The sequence below is a fragment of the Microcebus murinus genome, chromosome 16 (assembly GCF_040939455.1).
Source record: "Microcebus murinus isolate Inina chromosome 16, M.murinus_Inina_mat1.0, whole genome shotgun sequence".
Taxonomy (NCBI): Eukaryota; Metazoa; Chordata; class Mammalia; order Primates; family Cheirogaleidae; genus Microcebus; species Microcebus murinus.
The window spans coordinates 34,012,259-34,025,715 of NC_134119.1; positions in this window are offsets into that span (position 1 = coordinate 34,012,259).

The window sequence follows — 13,457 nt, forward strand, 5'->3', positions numbered from 1 at the left end:
GAGAGAGGGAGGAAGGGAGGGAAGGAGAAAGAAAGAAAAGTCCTTTAAAGAAGAGGTAAAGTCAATTGTACTTAGTAAATCAATTAAGTAACTAAGTGACTCTAGATTGCTTGGAAATGTTACTCCCATAAGTATTTTAAACATTCACCCTGCTTGGAATCTCTGGGCCTGTCATAGTCGGTTGTGACTGTCACCCAGGGTGGTGTTTTGGGTTGGTAGGCAGGGACCACACATGCTGCCATAAGAGTCCGTCCCCAGTGGTCCTCAAAGTTAGGGTGGAAAGCCTGGTAGGTGCTCACAGTGCAGATAGAGAAAGATTTGTTATGCAGAGATTAAGATATATAAAGTTATGTTTATGGCAGCACAATTCACAATTGCAAGGCTGTGGAAACAACCCAAGTGCTCATCAATACATGAGTGGATTAATAAAATGTGGTATATGTATACCATGGAGTACTACTCAGCCATAAGAAACAATGGTGATATAGCACCTCTTGTATTTTCCTGGATAGAGCTGGAACCCATTCTACTAAGTGAAATATCCCAAGAATGGAAAAGCAAGAACCACATGTACTCACCAGCAAGTTGGTATAAAAGGATCAACACCTAAGTGGACATACAGGAGTAACATTTATCGGGTGTCGGGCGGGTGGGGGGGGAAGAGGGGATGGGTGTATACAAACATAATGAGTGCGATGTGCACCGTCTGGGGGATGGACACGCTTGAAGCTCTGACTGGGGGGGGGGGTTAAGGGCAACATACGTAACCTAAACATTTGTACCCCCATAACATGCTAAAATAATAAAAGAAATAAAAAATATATATAAAGTTAGAAAGTTTATTTTATCTTCTTAGAGAAGAGAGGGAGGAAAGGGGGGGAACAGAACTGTTGCGGGGCGCTCAGTGAGAGAACTCAGGATTGATCCTTAACAGTTACTGGGGAACTTGTGGGGTGAGGTATTTTCCTGTTATTGTAGCAGGGCCGCCCCTTTCGCCCAGGTAGCCTGTCCGCGGTGAAGATCTGACCAGCCTCCAAAAACCCCTTTGGAACCCGACTCTCCAAGCAGCATCCTCCCTCGCTGGCCTCTCCGTGCGGTTGAATGATTTTATACGTGGAACGTTTCCTCCTTTTCCTGGGACCCTCAGGATGCCTGGGGCCAAATCTGATTCACCTGCGGGCCCCCTAGAGCGTTGCGATCAAAGTGCGGCCCACAGGCCGGCAGCACCGATGGCGCCTTCTTAGCAAGGCGGCACCTCGGGCTCCGCTCGGGCCAGCTGAATCGGCAGCTGAAAGCCCCGTCCTTCGAGGACTCTGAAAGCATCTCCAACGCCCCGCGGCTCCGACCAGGGAGGACGGCCGTGGCCGCGGGCAGCCAGAAGATGTCGCTGTTCCCCAGTCATCGGCGCTGTCGCACCTTGCTCCCAACGCCCGAGGCGCCGCCGCGAGCTGGGCTTTGTTCGCTCTGAAATCCCAGTTCCACCAAGGGGCCAGGGGAGGGCTGTCGTGCCACCCTTTCCTCAGCCCCCTAAACCCCCCATCCTTCTGTGCCCAGTTCCTGCCCCAGGTTCTCGGCTACATTTCCAAGACCCCCAGGAGAAAGAGTGAAGGAGAAAGCGCACCCCACGCACCCCTCCCCAGCTTGGCTCATCAGAAAGAACACGGCCCAGCAAGGAGGGGGCACCTATTGGAAGGCCCCTCTCATCTGGAATCTCTGAGTTGGAAGGTCTTAGTGACAACGGGACGTGCAGACACAGCCAGCCAGAGGAAGTTCCTGTTATTTGGCCTACAGGCCAAACCCAGAGTGCCTGGGACTCCAGTTTCCAGTGTCCCTCTCAACATGACGATGAAACCTCAGGGGCCAGGTTGTGGCTTCACTTCCCTTCTGTGGCCACAGTGCAGTTAGGGAACCGCAGTAGCCCTGACGGCAGAAACCTGGGCTCCAAGTCAGGCCTTCACCCCCAACTAGAAGCACAGTCACCGGGGTTTCCCTCTAGGGTTCGGAGCTCCCGTTTCCTGGCCTTCCCTCACCCTGCACCAGCCAGTCCCTGAACACCCAGCCATGCAGCAGAATGACGATCAGTTTCCACTTCCACACCCAGCCCTGGCCAGTCCCCAACTCCCTAGAGGTGGGGCCTTGTTGGAGCTGGAACTTTCCTCTAATCCTCCCGGGTCGGTGGCTGAGATCTGGCTTCCTGCCTAACTGCTGGGACCCCGGGTCAGCCCCAGTCACCACCACCACTTACAGGAGCCTACTGGTCCTGGATCCCAGCAGTCGAGCAGTAAGATCTATGTGCTGGTCACGTAACATACATGATCTCATTCAGTAACCTCAAGGGTTAGGAACACACAGTGCTGTCAATTTTATGGTGGAAGAAGCTGAGCCTTGGTGATATTGGGTAACTTGCCCCAATCTCGCAGAGACAATAAATGGGGAAGCCAGGGTCAGACATGGTGCTTGTCTGCCTCTGACAAGCTCGGCTGCCCTGGGGCAGCGCTGCCCTCTGCTCCAGCCCCGGCATCCTGATTTCTGCCAGCTCCTCACAGCAAATACCAGATTTCTCACTGAGCAGCAGGATCTCTGTGCATTCTGCAAGGTGGGGTGATAAATGCGAGAAGTGAGAACTTCCTGTGGCTGATGGCAGGGAAGCCATAATGGAAGGTGGTGCTGGACTTTGCATCCGCACTTGTCATGGTGACAGTGACATTTCTGATTAACACCAGAACTTTGCCATGGTGATTTCACTAGTGAACCTGGAACCAGAAGTCCTGGATCCCATCTGACCTCTGACCCAATTTGCACATCCTTCAGGTTAAAGATGGCCCCAGGTGTGCACAAACGTTCCAGAATATTAATCAATGATGAAAAGTCATTTATTTGCATATTTTGCCATTCATTCCTGCTTCCATCCATCCTTTGATAATCCATCCATCAGACATTGATGTAGTAACACCCAGATGTTAAGTGCTGTGTTTGGTATCCAGGAATCAAGAAAGAGTAAGACATAATTCAAATGAATTGATATTTGTCAAGTGCCACTAGGTGCCATACACTGTGTTAGGGGCTCCAGGCATTCCGTGGACTTGCTATGGTGGAGATTTCGATCTCATTTGGCAGACAGGCAAACAGGTAATTACACACAGCGTGTTACACACGGTCTGTAATAGACGTGCATACAAGGTGCTGTGGAAGCAGAGTGGGTGGGGAATTCACTCTGCTGGAAGCAGGAAAGGTTTTGCAGAGGACTTGACATTTAAACTGGGCCTTGAAGAAAGGGTAAAAATGAACCCAGCATGAGCAAAGGCCTAGAGGCCTGACTGGTGAACGGCAAGTTACTTGGTGTGGCTGGAGTGAGGGTCCTCAAATCCCTGAATGTTTGGACCTGGGCCCCAGATTCAGTTGTCTGGGGTAGGGCTCAGGGTTCTGGATTTTTAACCAAGGTCCCAAGTGACTCTGATACAGGTGCGAGGAACCACAGATTGAGAAACCCAGGCCTCCTGTGGCTTCATCGACAGGAAATGTGGATGATTCTGGAACAATGCATTAAGGCCAAGCTGTGCAGGGTGTCAAATGCCATGTTAAGGAATTTGGGCCTTTCCTGTTCTCAGTGGAGAGAGTCCATGGGAGGCTTTCAAGCCCCGGAGTGGTGGTTTCGGAAGGAGAGTGTTGCCAGCAACCTGGAGGGAGGAATGGAGAACAGAGAGGCGAGAGGGAGGGAGTCCAGTGAGGAAGCTTTCACAGCTGTCCAGGCCAGCCATCCTCGGGGCCTGAGCCAGGCAGGCGGTGGTGAACATGGGGCAGGGGTGAGGGCGTGGGATTGAGAGGGCTCTGGAAGATGGGACCCTGAGCCTGCCATAGACAGATGAGGGAGGTGAAGGGGAGGATGTTGAGAATGAGGTGGGGGGGGGGCCCAGGGGATGACTTGGGGCAGAGGGTTTAGAGGAGGAGCAATAGCTCTGATTGGTAGGTACATGTTGTGTTTTTAGGACTCATGAGACCTCCAGGAGGACATGGGTAATAGACGTTGATCTGGTCCAGAGCCTGGAGAAGGTGGCTGAAGCCGTGGAGAGAACCTTTGAAGAGCAAAGGGATGCAGGGGGACCTAAGAGAACTTACACATCTCAGGGCAGGTGGCGGCAGAACTGGAAAAAGAGGGCAAGCAGAGCCCATTAAGAAAGCAGGCTGCCGGACTGCGGTCAGGGTATCACCTCCACTTCGCAGACGGGGAAACTGGGACTCAGACAATGAAATGAGTTGTCCACAGTCATTGTGCTCATCTGGGTAAAGCTGGGATTTTAAACCTAAGGCTCTTTGGCTCCATTGTGCATACTCTCACCTCTGCTGAGTCTCCGGGAGGCAAATCCTATCCCAGGTACAAAATAAACAGATTCAAAGATTGGGGTGAGAAGGTGGAGGTGAGGAAGATGTAGCAAAAAGAACCTGCAGGAGAAAGGCGGCAGAGAGCAGCGCATTGAGAGTATTTTTCATTATCTACTGCCACTAGAATATTTTGAAGCAAATCCCAGACTTCCCCTCATTTCATCTATAAATATTTCATATGTATCTCCAAAAGATAAGGACTCTTTCTTTAACATAGTCACAATCCCATTATCACCCCTTAATAAAAATCTAACAATAGCTCCTATTAAGGAAACATATTGAAGACAATTTGACAAGACCTCGGAATGGAAGCGGGGCTTGTTTATCTCGAGCCAGTATTGTCACAAAGCCATGATAAGGAATTTAAATTTTCCCAAGATAATTACAGCCAAGGAGAACAGGCGATTGGAAATGCAGGAGATTTGAGAAGCTTGTCTGCCTCTGGAAAGGAAATGTTATAAAGGGGAAAGAAAGTCCGGAAAGATTTGCAGAGCACAAAAGAAATACTCTTATTTCTGACTTCCCTTTATCCTCATGCAAGGATCATTAGTCATAAATGTGAAATAGGAACCCGGTCTAAAGCAAAACCAAATGGCTAAAATTGACACGTGTACAGTAATGCTACACGCAACAAGAGAGATCGGTGGGGCTCGCTTCCCACCGAGGCCGTACACTCTGCTCTCTTCATACCTAAGGGCTGTTAGGCTGCCTCCGCTCAGAATGTTAGCTTCCCGGGAGGTCCTGGACGTTGTTTATTGACAGGTTATCGTGGACACTGACCTTCTACTAGGCATCAGAAAACCTGATTTCTAGGTCCAGCTCCTCTATGAACTTGCTCTGTGACCTTGGGCAAGTTATTACACTTCCCTGGGCTGATCCGTAAAATGAGGGTGTTAAATCATAAGACCTTATAGTTTCCTTTAAGCTGTGAGTTCTCTGATGCAACGACTATCTAGTAAAACGGTGCTCATTTCCTGGGATTTAGAAAGTGTTACTAGGATTGGGTTCAACATGACACCGCATCTGCAAAAGGCTCAGATAACCTAGATGAAGGATGCCATGGAGACGCCATGTGTTTATTATGCAGGTTTCTGCTTCAAAATCACCCAGGGTAGCTCTTGGCTGACCCCCTCACCCCAGAGGAAATCCGAAAGGCAGCTCCACGTGAGCCCTCCGGAAATCGGCAGGGGACGGGGAGCACATGGAAACTGCACAGAGCCATCTGCACACGGAGTCTGTTGCCTGAGGCCCAGGAAGCAAACTGTAGAAATAAGTTGAAATGACAGCCCGACGTGTTTGCTTTGTTCTAATGGCAGGTAAAGGGGTTGATGGCCAGTGACCAGGGATTTGGGGCTGAGATAGAGCTAAAGGGGAGGGAGTGCCAAGAGAGGCTGTCGGGTCAAGTTGCCGTATGTCGCTGGGATTCCGGGACCTTGGCCTGGGGAACTGCATTGGAGGAGAGTTTTAAGAACTGAGGCTGGACGGGAGCCAGAGGAAGATGCACAGGAACGAGAACCACAAAGGGTAGGGGGGAAACAAAACAGACCCCATCCTGGGCCAGAAGGGAGCCCTGTCCTGACAGCCTGCCCTCCGGCCAGCTCCTGCTGACACGCAGGGAAGGCGGCGGCTCTCGGCTCCAGCTGCTCTGATTTCTGTTTTCAGTTCCTCCGATATGCTCCACTCTTTCCCACTGCACGGCCTCTGCCGGAGCTGTGGCCTCTGCCCTTAAAGCAAGCACATCTTTCCCCCTCCCCGACTCCTGCTCAGACCTCCACTCGGACCTGCCGCCTCCACGATGCCCTCCGTGGCTTCCCCATCTAAGACAAATTGCTCCATTTTGCACCATTATGCACTTTTAAAAAATTGCACTCATTGCTGTGATAATGTTTCATGTATTTTTCATGGTTCTTTTAAAATTCTACCTTTGAAATAACTGCAAGCTTTTAAATGCCATGTTTACCAGAAAAAAAAAAGAAAGAAATAACTGCAAGCTTTTAGAAAAATTGCAAGAATAATACAAAGAACTCTCCCATACTCTTTGCCCAGGTTCAACAATTGGTAGCATTTTGTCAAATTGGCTCTGCCATTCTTCCTGTCTCTGTCTATATCTGCATAGATTATACATAACAATCATACATATAGAGAGAATATTGTATATGCTTGTTATTTTTTTCTGAACCACTTAAGAATAACTTGCAGATACCTTGCCTCCTCGCTCCTGAATATTTCAGCATTAGAAAACAACATCTGTTTTCTTTCCCTTAAATGCAGGCTCCGTGAGGGTGGGGCCAAGTCTGGCTTATTGCTTATGTGTGTAGCACCAAGCATGGCACATAGTTGGGACTCTATCTGCTGAAGGTACAAGAAATCCTGAATTCTGAGGGGTCTGTCATTAATATTGCATTCTTTTCTTTCTAGCAGCTTTCTCACTCAGCACACGTGTGTGCCGGATGGGGCTGGGTATTCAGACTTGTCTGCCCAACCCTATATCTACGGGGAATCAGCATCCCACGGAGCTACATTAGAGTGCCTGAAGATTTGGCTTGTCATTTTCAAGTCCTCTCCAGCCAGCTCTGGCCCTGGCTCAGCTACATTCTTGACCGGCATCCGCCTTTCCTCTGCTCGGTAGCACCTGTTGGCCATCACACCCAGTTAATTGGCCCCACAAGAGAGTTCTGGCAAAGGCGGCAGGAACGCTGGCCAAACTTCCCATGCAATTGTGTGTATGAGGCACTGGCCTCTGCCTTGGAAACTGCCCTCTGTGCCCTGGGCCCACCAGGTGCTTTGGCCTCCGTCACAGCCAGCGCTGCGTGCCCTCTCGTTAGGCTGCTGTAGCTACTTAGTTAACAAAGGAGGCCAATGGAGAGGATGGATGTGCCCAGGGCAGGTGCAAGGGGGCCCAAAACCTGCAGGATCCTGAGTTGGAGATCACACAGGACAGTGGTTTTCCAAACGTTGTCCCCAATCAGTGGTCTCCATACCTCCTGCGAACTTGGTAGAAATGCCCCAGGCCAGGCCTCTTGAATCAGGAACTGGGGGAAAGGCATAGCAAACCGTGTTTTAACTAGCCCTGCAGGAGGTTCAGATGCATGCTAAGGCCAACGCTGCCAGTTTTCTGGGGGGAGTGGGGGTCACCCTGATGCCTTCACTCACATAGCACCTTCTCTGCTCATTTTTGCCCATCTGCAGCTTACTGGCTTTTTTTTTTTTTTTAACGTATTCAGAATCAAAAATAAGCTTATCACAGGCTATTACATTACCATGGCAACCTGGCAGCTGGCTGAAAGAAGCAGGTAGCACAACTGATTTGGGGTCTCAGTGGTACCAGAGTAATTGTGGATTTTCACTCTGCAGGTCATTCTTCCTACGCAAGGCCTCTTTGTTTCTCTCGTCTTTTCCTCCGCTTTTCTTCTCGTCTCCGTTTGGCCCCTCATTACTCTCTCATCTCATTAGGAGTAAGACGTGTTCTAATCATTTTACATTTTCCAAGAGACAGCCACATCTGACCTCTCCTTTGAAACTAATGATAATATCACTAATGATGTGAGCAGCGCTATTGGACTGCGTTTTTTATTCTCATCAAAATGTTGTATTAAAAATTTCTTGAATTGATTAATTCATGTTTCAAGAAGGCACGTGCACAGAGTGCAAAATTCAAAAGGTACAAATTGGGACACACTGAGAGTAAGTCCCCTCACAACTCTGGTGTCCAAGTCCCCTCCTGGGGGGTCCCATTACCTGTTTCTCTCTCTCTCTCTTTTTTTTTTTTTTGAGACAGAGTCTGGCTCTGTTGCCTGGGCTAGAGTGCTGTGGCATCAGCCTACCTCACAACAACCTCAAACTCCTGGGCTCAAACGATCCTACTGCCTCAGCCTCCGAGTAGCTGGGACTGTGTGCATGTGCCACCACGCCCGGCTAATATTTTCTATTTTTACTAGAGACGGGGTCTCACTCTTGCTCAGGCTGGTCTCCAACTCCTGAGCTCAAGCAATCCTCTCACCTCGGCCTCCCAGAGTGCTAGGATTACAGGCGTGAGCCACCGTGCCTGGCCCATTACCTTTTTTTTTTTTGTGCCTCCTTACTGAGACAGCCCATGCATGGGTAAGGATATTTCCTTACCTCCTTCTCCATTTTTTGTTTGCACAAATGGCAGCATTTCACACCCGCTGCCCTGTACCTTGCTTCCTTCACTCAGTATGTCTTTGGGATCCTTCTCTGGCATTTGGAGTTGCCTGATGCTTTTTACCAGTTTCTTATCCCATAGTGCCGATGTACGACCATTTATTTAAGCAGTCCCCTGTTGATGGATATTTGGGTTGCTTCTAGTCTTTTATATTTTCATCCTTATTTTACAGCTGGAAAAGCTGTGATTCATAGAGGGAGGTGACCTGTGGAAGTTCCCAAAGCCAATGTTGGCATCCTCAGGCATTGCTTAGCTACAGAATATAAGGAAAAAGGAAGAATTGACTGACCCCTGAATTATAGAAAAGAAAGAGCCATCAGAGACCTGATTTCTTTTCCTGTCTTACTAATGTCTTAACTAGTTCAGTTGATTCTGTTAACATTGCCTGATGCCAGATGTGTAATTAAATAATCATTTGTAGAAGTGTTTTAAATCTGTCTTCCTTGCTAGACAGTTAGCTTTGTTAGGGCAAGAACCATGTTTTCCTCACACTTGCATCCCTAGCAAGTACTATACTCCCAGCAAGCACTGGGTAAATAGTAGGTGCTTAATAAATGCTTGCTGGATAAATGAACAAATGAATGGACCAGGATTGTGTGGTTAAGACGATGGACTTGGTGACCTGGCTTTGACTCCTGGCTCTAACACTTATTTGTTGTATAATCCTAAACCTATCACTCGACTTCTTCATGCCTCAGTTTCCCCAGCTGTAACATGAAAACACTTCCTTGCGGATTGCTGGGAGGATCAAGTGAGTGAATGCATGATGAGTGTCCGTCACAGGGCCCTGTGTGTGGTGAGGTCCCGGCCATTTTTTCTTAAGCCAGAGATTCTTTCTGTGCCATATGCTTGCTGCCTGGAAATTCTGATGAGGGAACTGAAAAATCTTCAAGGCGGAGGTAATTTGAGCTGAGCCCTGAAGGAGGAGTAAAATTCCAGCTTCTGCGACGGGGCCAGATCTCTTTACTGAGTTCATCCAACCACAAAATGGAGGTGATGACACCCAGCTTCTCTCTCCCTCTGGGAGATGGTCCGGCTTAAAATCCCTCAAGAGGAACACACCACACAATTAAAAGTACCATCGTTATTCAACTGGAAAATGCCTTCACAGGACAAGCGGACTAATCCCCAGAACCAAAAATGATTCTGCTTGTGCTGTGTATAATTGAATATTTAGCGTGGATTTAACCCAGGGAGCCAATGGCGCTGTCAGTCAGAGCCAAGTTTAATGGGGCACTTAATAAATGTGGAGGTCATTAATACCGGCCAGATGCTGGATGCAGGGGAAGTTTGTGCTGCTTTCACGACTATCGTACTTCAGAGAGATGAAGTTCTGGAGCCTCTCCTCAGGGGACCTGGGAGCATGAGTCCTGCCCTGAGTCTTTTCTTCTGCTGTCCCCTTCTCATGGAGAGTGAATGTCACCTACTCTGGGCAGTCTTCTGTGGTTGCCAAAGGCAGAGTCTGATGCTTCTCCGGGGTCCCCTGTTACTCTACACCCTGCCCTTGTAGAACTCCAAAGCTCCTATAATATTAGTTTGTGTCTATGCCTGTCTTCCCCCACCAAAGCCCAGGGTTTTGTCCCCAGGGTTTATCTTGCATACAGTTGGTGCTCAACAGATGTCTGCTGAACGAAGCTTTTCAGATTTCAGAACTGTGGGAAATCTTGGATCTCAAAAAGAGATCAGGGTGTTTGGATTTTCTGGGGAAGGGCAGACCCTCTGAAATACTGACATTTGATCTATCATGTGATGGAAATGCTGTTCGATGCCCTCTCTAAGGAGCTCAGCATTCACAGGTGAACCTATCCTCCTTTGCAGCAGAACTTCTGGAAGATTCTAGAGCACAGGAATAGGACCTGGGCATCTGGGTTTACAGGTACATGAGCATGGAATCCAGCCCTGAGTCCATGCAGGAAGCAAGAGGCCAGCAGGCCATGCACGATCAAAGTTGGTGATCTGCTGTGAGGCTTCTGGAGTCCCAGAGAAAGAGCCTGCAATATGCTGAGTCCCTGCTACTGTCTGGACCACAGTGGTTCCAAGAGGAACGTGTCCTTGGCCTTTCTGGCACATGGAACATCTCCCCACTGCCTGGAGAAGAACGGTCCCTTGTCGTGGTCCTGCATTCTGGACTTGGCAGGATCCACCATGATCAGCATTCTTGGTTTCACGTTAGGGCTGCACCTAAGGCGAGAAGGAGTTGTTGGGAACACTGTGGCACCAGGCTCAGGCAGGAACCACCCAAGGTCAGGTGTGGCCAAGATCCTGCATGGGAGAGCCACCTGCTATGAGCAAGGCCCCGGACTCTGGACTCACCACTGCCTCTGCCTGGCCTGTGCAGCTGCCATCTCTGCCTCTGGATTCAGAGTCGGGGGTGGGAGCTTTGGACTGGTCACGGTCAGGTCTAGTGGCCACCCTCCAGCAGGTACTGGAGAGAGGCGGTGTCTACCCCATTCATCTGCCATACTCTCTACTTCCTGGGGTTCCCACAAATGGGGGCCCAGAGGTTGGGCAGCCCAAGTAACAAATGCCAGCTTGGCCCCCACTCTATGAACTTGATATCCTCTCAACATTACTCTTCAAAGGGGCTACATATCCTGGTCCTACTCAGTCACTCAACAAACATTCATATGCTCCTACAAGAACCAGGCAGTGTGTTAGGTGCTGGGAGACAGGAGTGAACAGAGGAAGCAGAGATTACATCCTAGTGGGAGAGAGACTGTTAATAAATAGGTCAGCAGACAAGAGAATTGCAGATTGTGGTAACCGCGATAAAAGAAACAGGCGGGGAGCTGTGAAAGAAAGCAAGGGAGGTTTGCTTAGAAAGAGAGTTTCTGTTATTCACATCCCACAACTTAGAGGCTTAATCTACTCACTTATGGCGCTTATGAGTTGTGGGTCAAGGATCTGGGTAAGGCTGGGCTGGGGGCCATCTCTGATCCATGTGGGGTCTGCTGGGATGGCAGAGGCTGGAGAATCAACTTCCAAAATGGTTTCTTTATTGCCCCAAATTTTCTATTAGTTTTTTTTTTGGGGGGGGGTCAGAGTCTCGCTTTGTTGCCCAGGCTAGAGTGAGTGCCGTGGCATCAGCCTAGCTCACAGCAACCTCACAACACAACCTGGGTTCAAGCAATCCTTCTGCCTCAGCATCCTGAGTAGCTGGGACTACAGGCATGCACCACCATGCCCAGCTAATTTTTTCTATATATATTAGTTGGCCAATTAACTTCTTTCTATTTATAGTAGAGACAGGGTCTCGCTCTTGCGCAGGCTGGTTTTGAACTCCTGACCTCAAGCAATCTGCCCGTCTCAGCCTCCCAGAGAGCTAGGATTACAGGTGTGAGCCACCGCACCCGGCCTATTGCCCAAAATTTTATAGTGAAAAATTTCAAATCTACAACAAAGTCAAAAGAAATGTACAACAAACATGATATCTACCACTTAGATTCTACGCTTAACATTCTACCACATTTACTTTATCACACACATATCTACCTCTCCACCTCTGCAAGACGTCTTCTTCACTCTCAAGTCTGATGCCTGATGCTCCTTGGACTTTCTCCTGACATGGTCTGGGCTTCTCACAGCTCGGTGGTCTCAGGGTAGACATACTTCTAGCATGGTGGCTAACTGCCAGGCCAGGTAAGTCCCACACTCGAAACTGACCCAGCATCTCTTCCACGGTAGTCTGTTGTGCAGAGCAGTCAAGAGCGTGCAGAATGACAAATACCGCGGCAGCCATCTTTAGGAAAAGCAATCAGGCTTCATCCGGGAGCAGTGGCTCATGCCTGCAATCCCAGAACTTTGGGAGGCCAAGGTGTTAGGATCGCTTGAAGCCAGGAGTTTGAGACCAGCCTGGGCAACATAGCAAGACTCTGTCTCTACAAAAAATGTATACAAAGAAAAGGAATGCAATCAATTATAAAGGATATCAGGGAAGGCTTGTCAAGGTGACACTTGGGCTGAGAGGTGAGAAGGAGCCTGTCTTATGAAGAGCCAGGAGCAGAGAGCATTCGAGACAGAGAGACCAACAAAGGCAAAGATTCAGAAAAGCAAATCTGCACTTCTACTTTCCTTTCCCTGTATCCAATCCAGCCCATCATTTGGGACCCACACCAAGCTGCTTCCCTCATGAAAGCTTCCCAGATACCTGTGGATCTTTCCTGTCTTCCTGGAGTTCTCGTGGCTGTAGCACTCACCTGGCTTGCATAGATTGGCTGGGTAGTGCAATGGTTAAGCACACAGTCTCCTAGGGAAGTTGCTTAACTTTTCCAGTCCTAGGTTTCTTCACCCATAAATGCAGATAGTAATATCTACTTTATAAGGATGCTGGGGGAAATATTGACACACGTAAAGTTCTTGGCACCTAAATAAATGGCCACTACAATTAATACAATTAATTAAAACTGGCTCACCCATTCAAGTGTTAATCTAGTTTAGAAAATGTTTTTCAGAGCACAGATCATGCCTTTTTCAATTTTTTCTCCTTCATAGTGCAAACACTGTGCCTCACATAGATATTATGGGTAGGAACAAGCATGCCACACAGCACTCCACCGTGCTGTGGCACTAATGGAGCCATGCAGGGCACAGAGATGAGCAAAACTGTGCTGGAGGCCTCCATGAGCTTCCAGAGAGTGAGCAAGTAGCTGTGCCTGCAGCAGTCACACTGGGGATCTTTTACCTTTGGATACAGAGAATAACAAGTTTCAAAGCACCTGCACACAGGTATTAGTGTGCTATGGCTGCTGTAATAAGGTATCCCAAACCGGGTGGCTTAAACAACAGATATTTATTTTCTCACAGCTCTGGAGGCTGGGAATCTGAAATCAGGATGTCTTCAGGTACCTTCTGAGGGCTGTGAGGAATCTGTCCCATGCCTCTCTCCTCGGCTCTG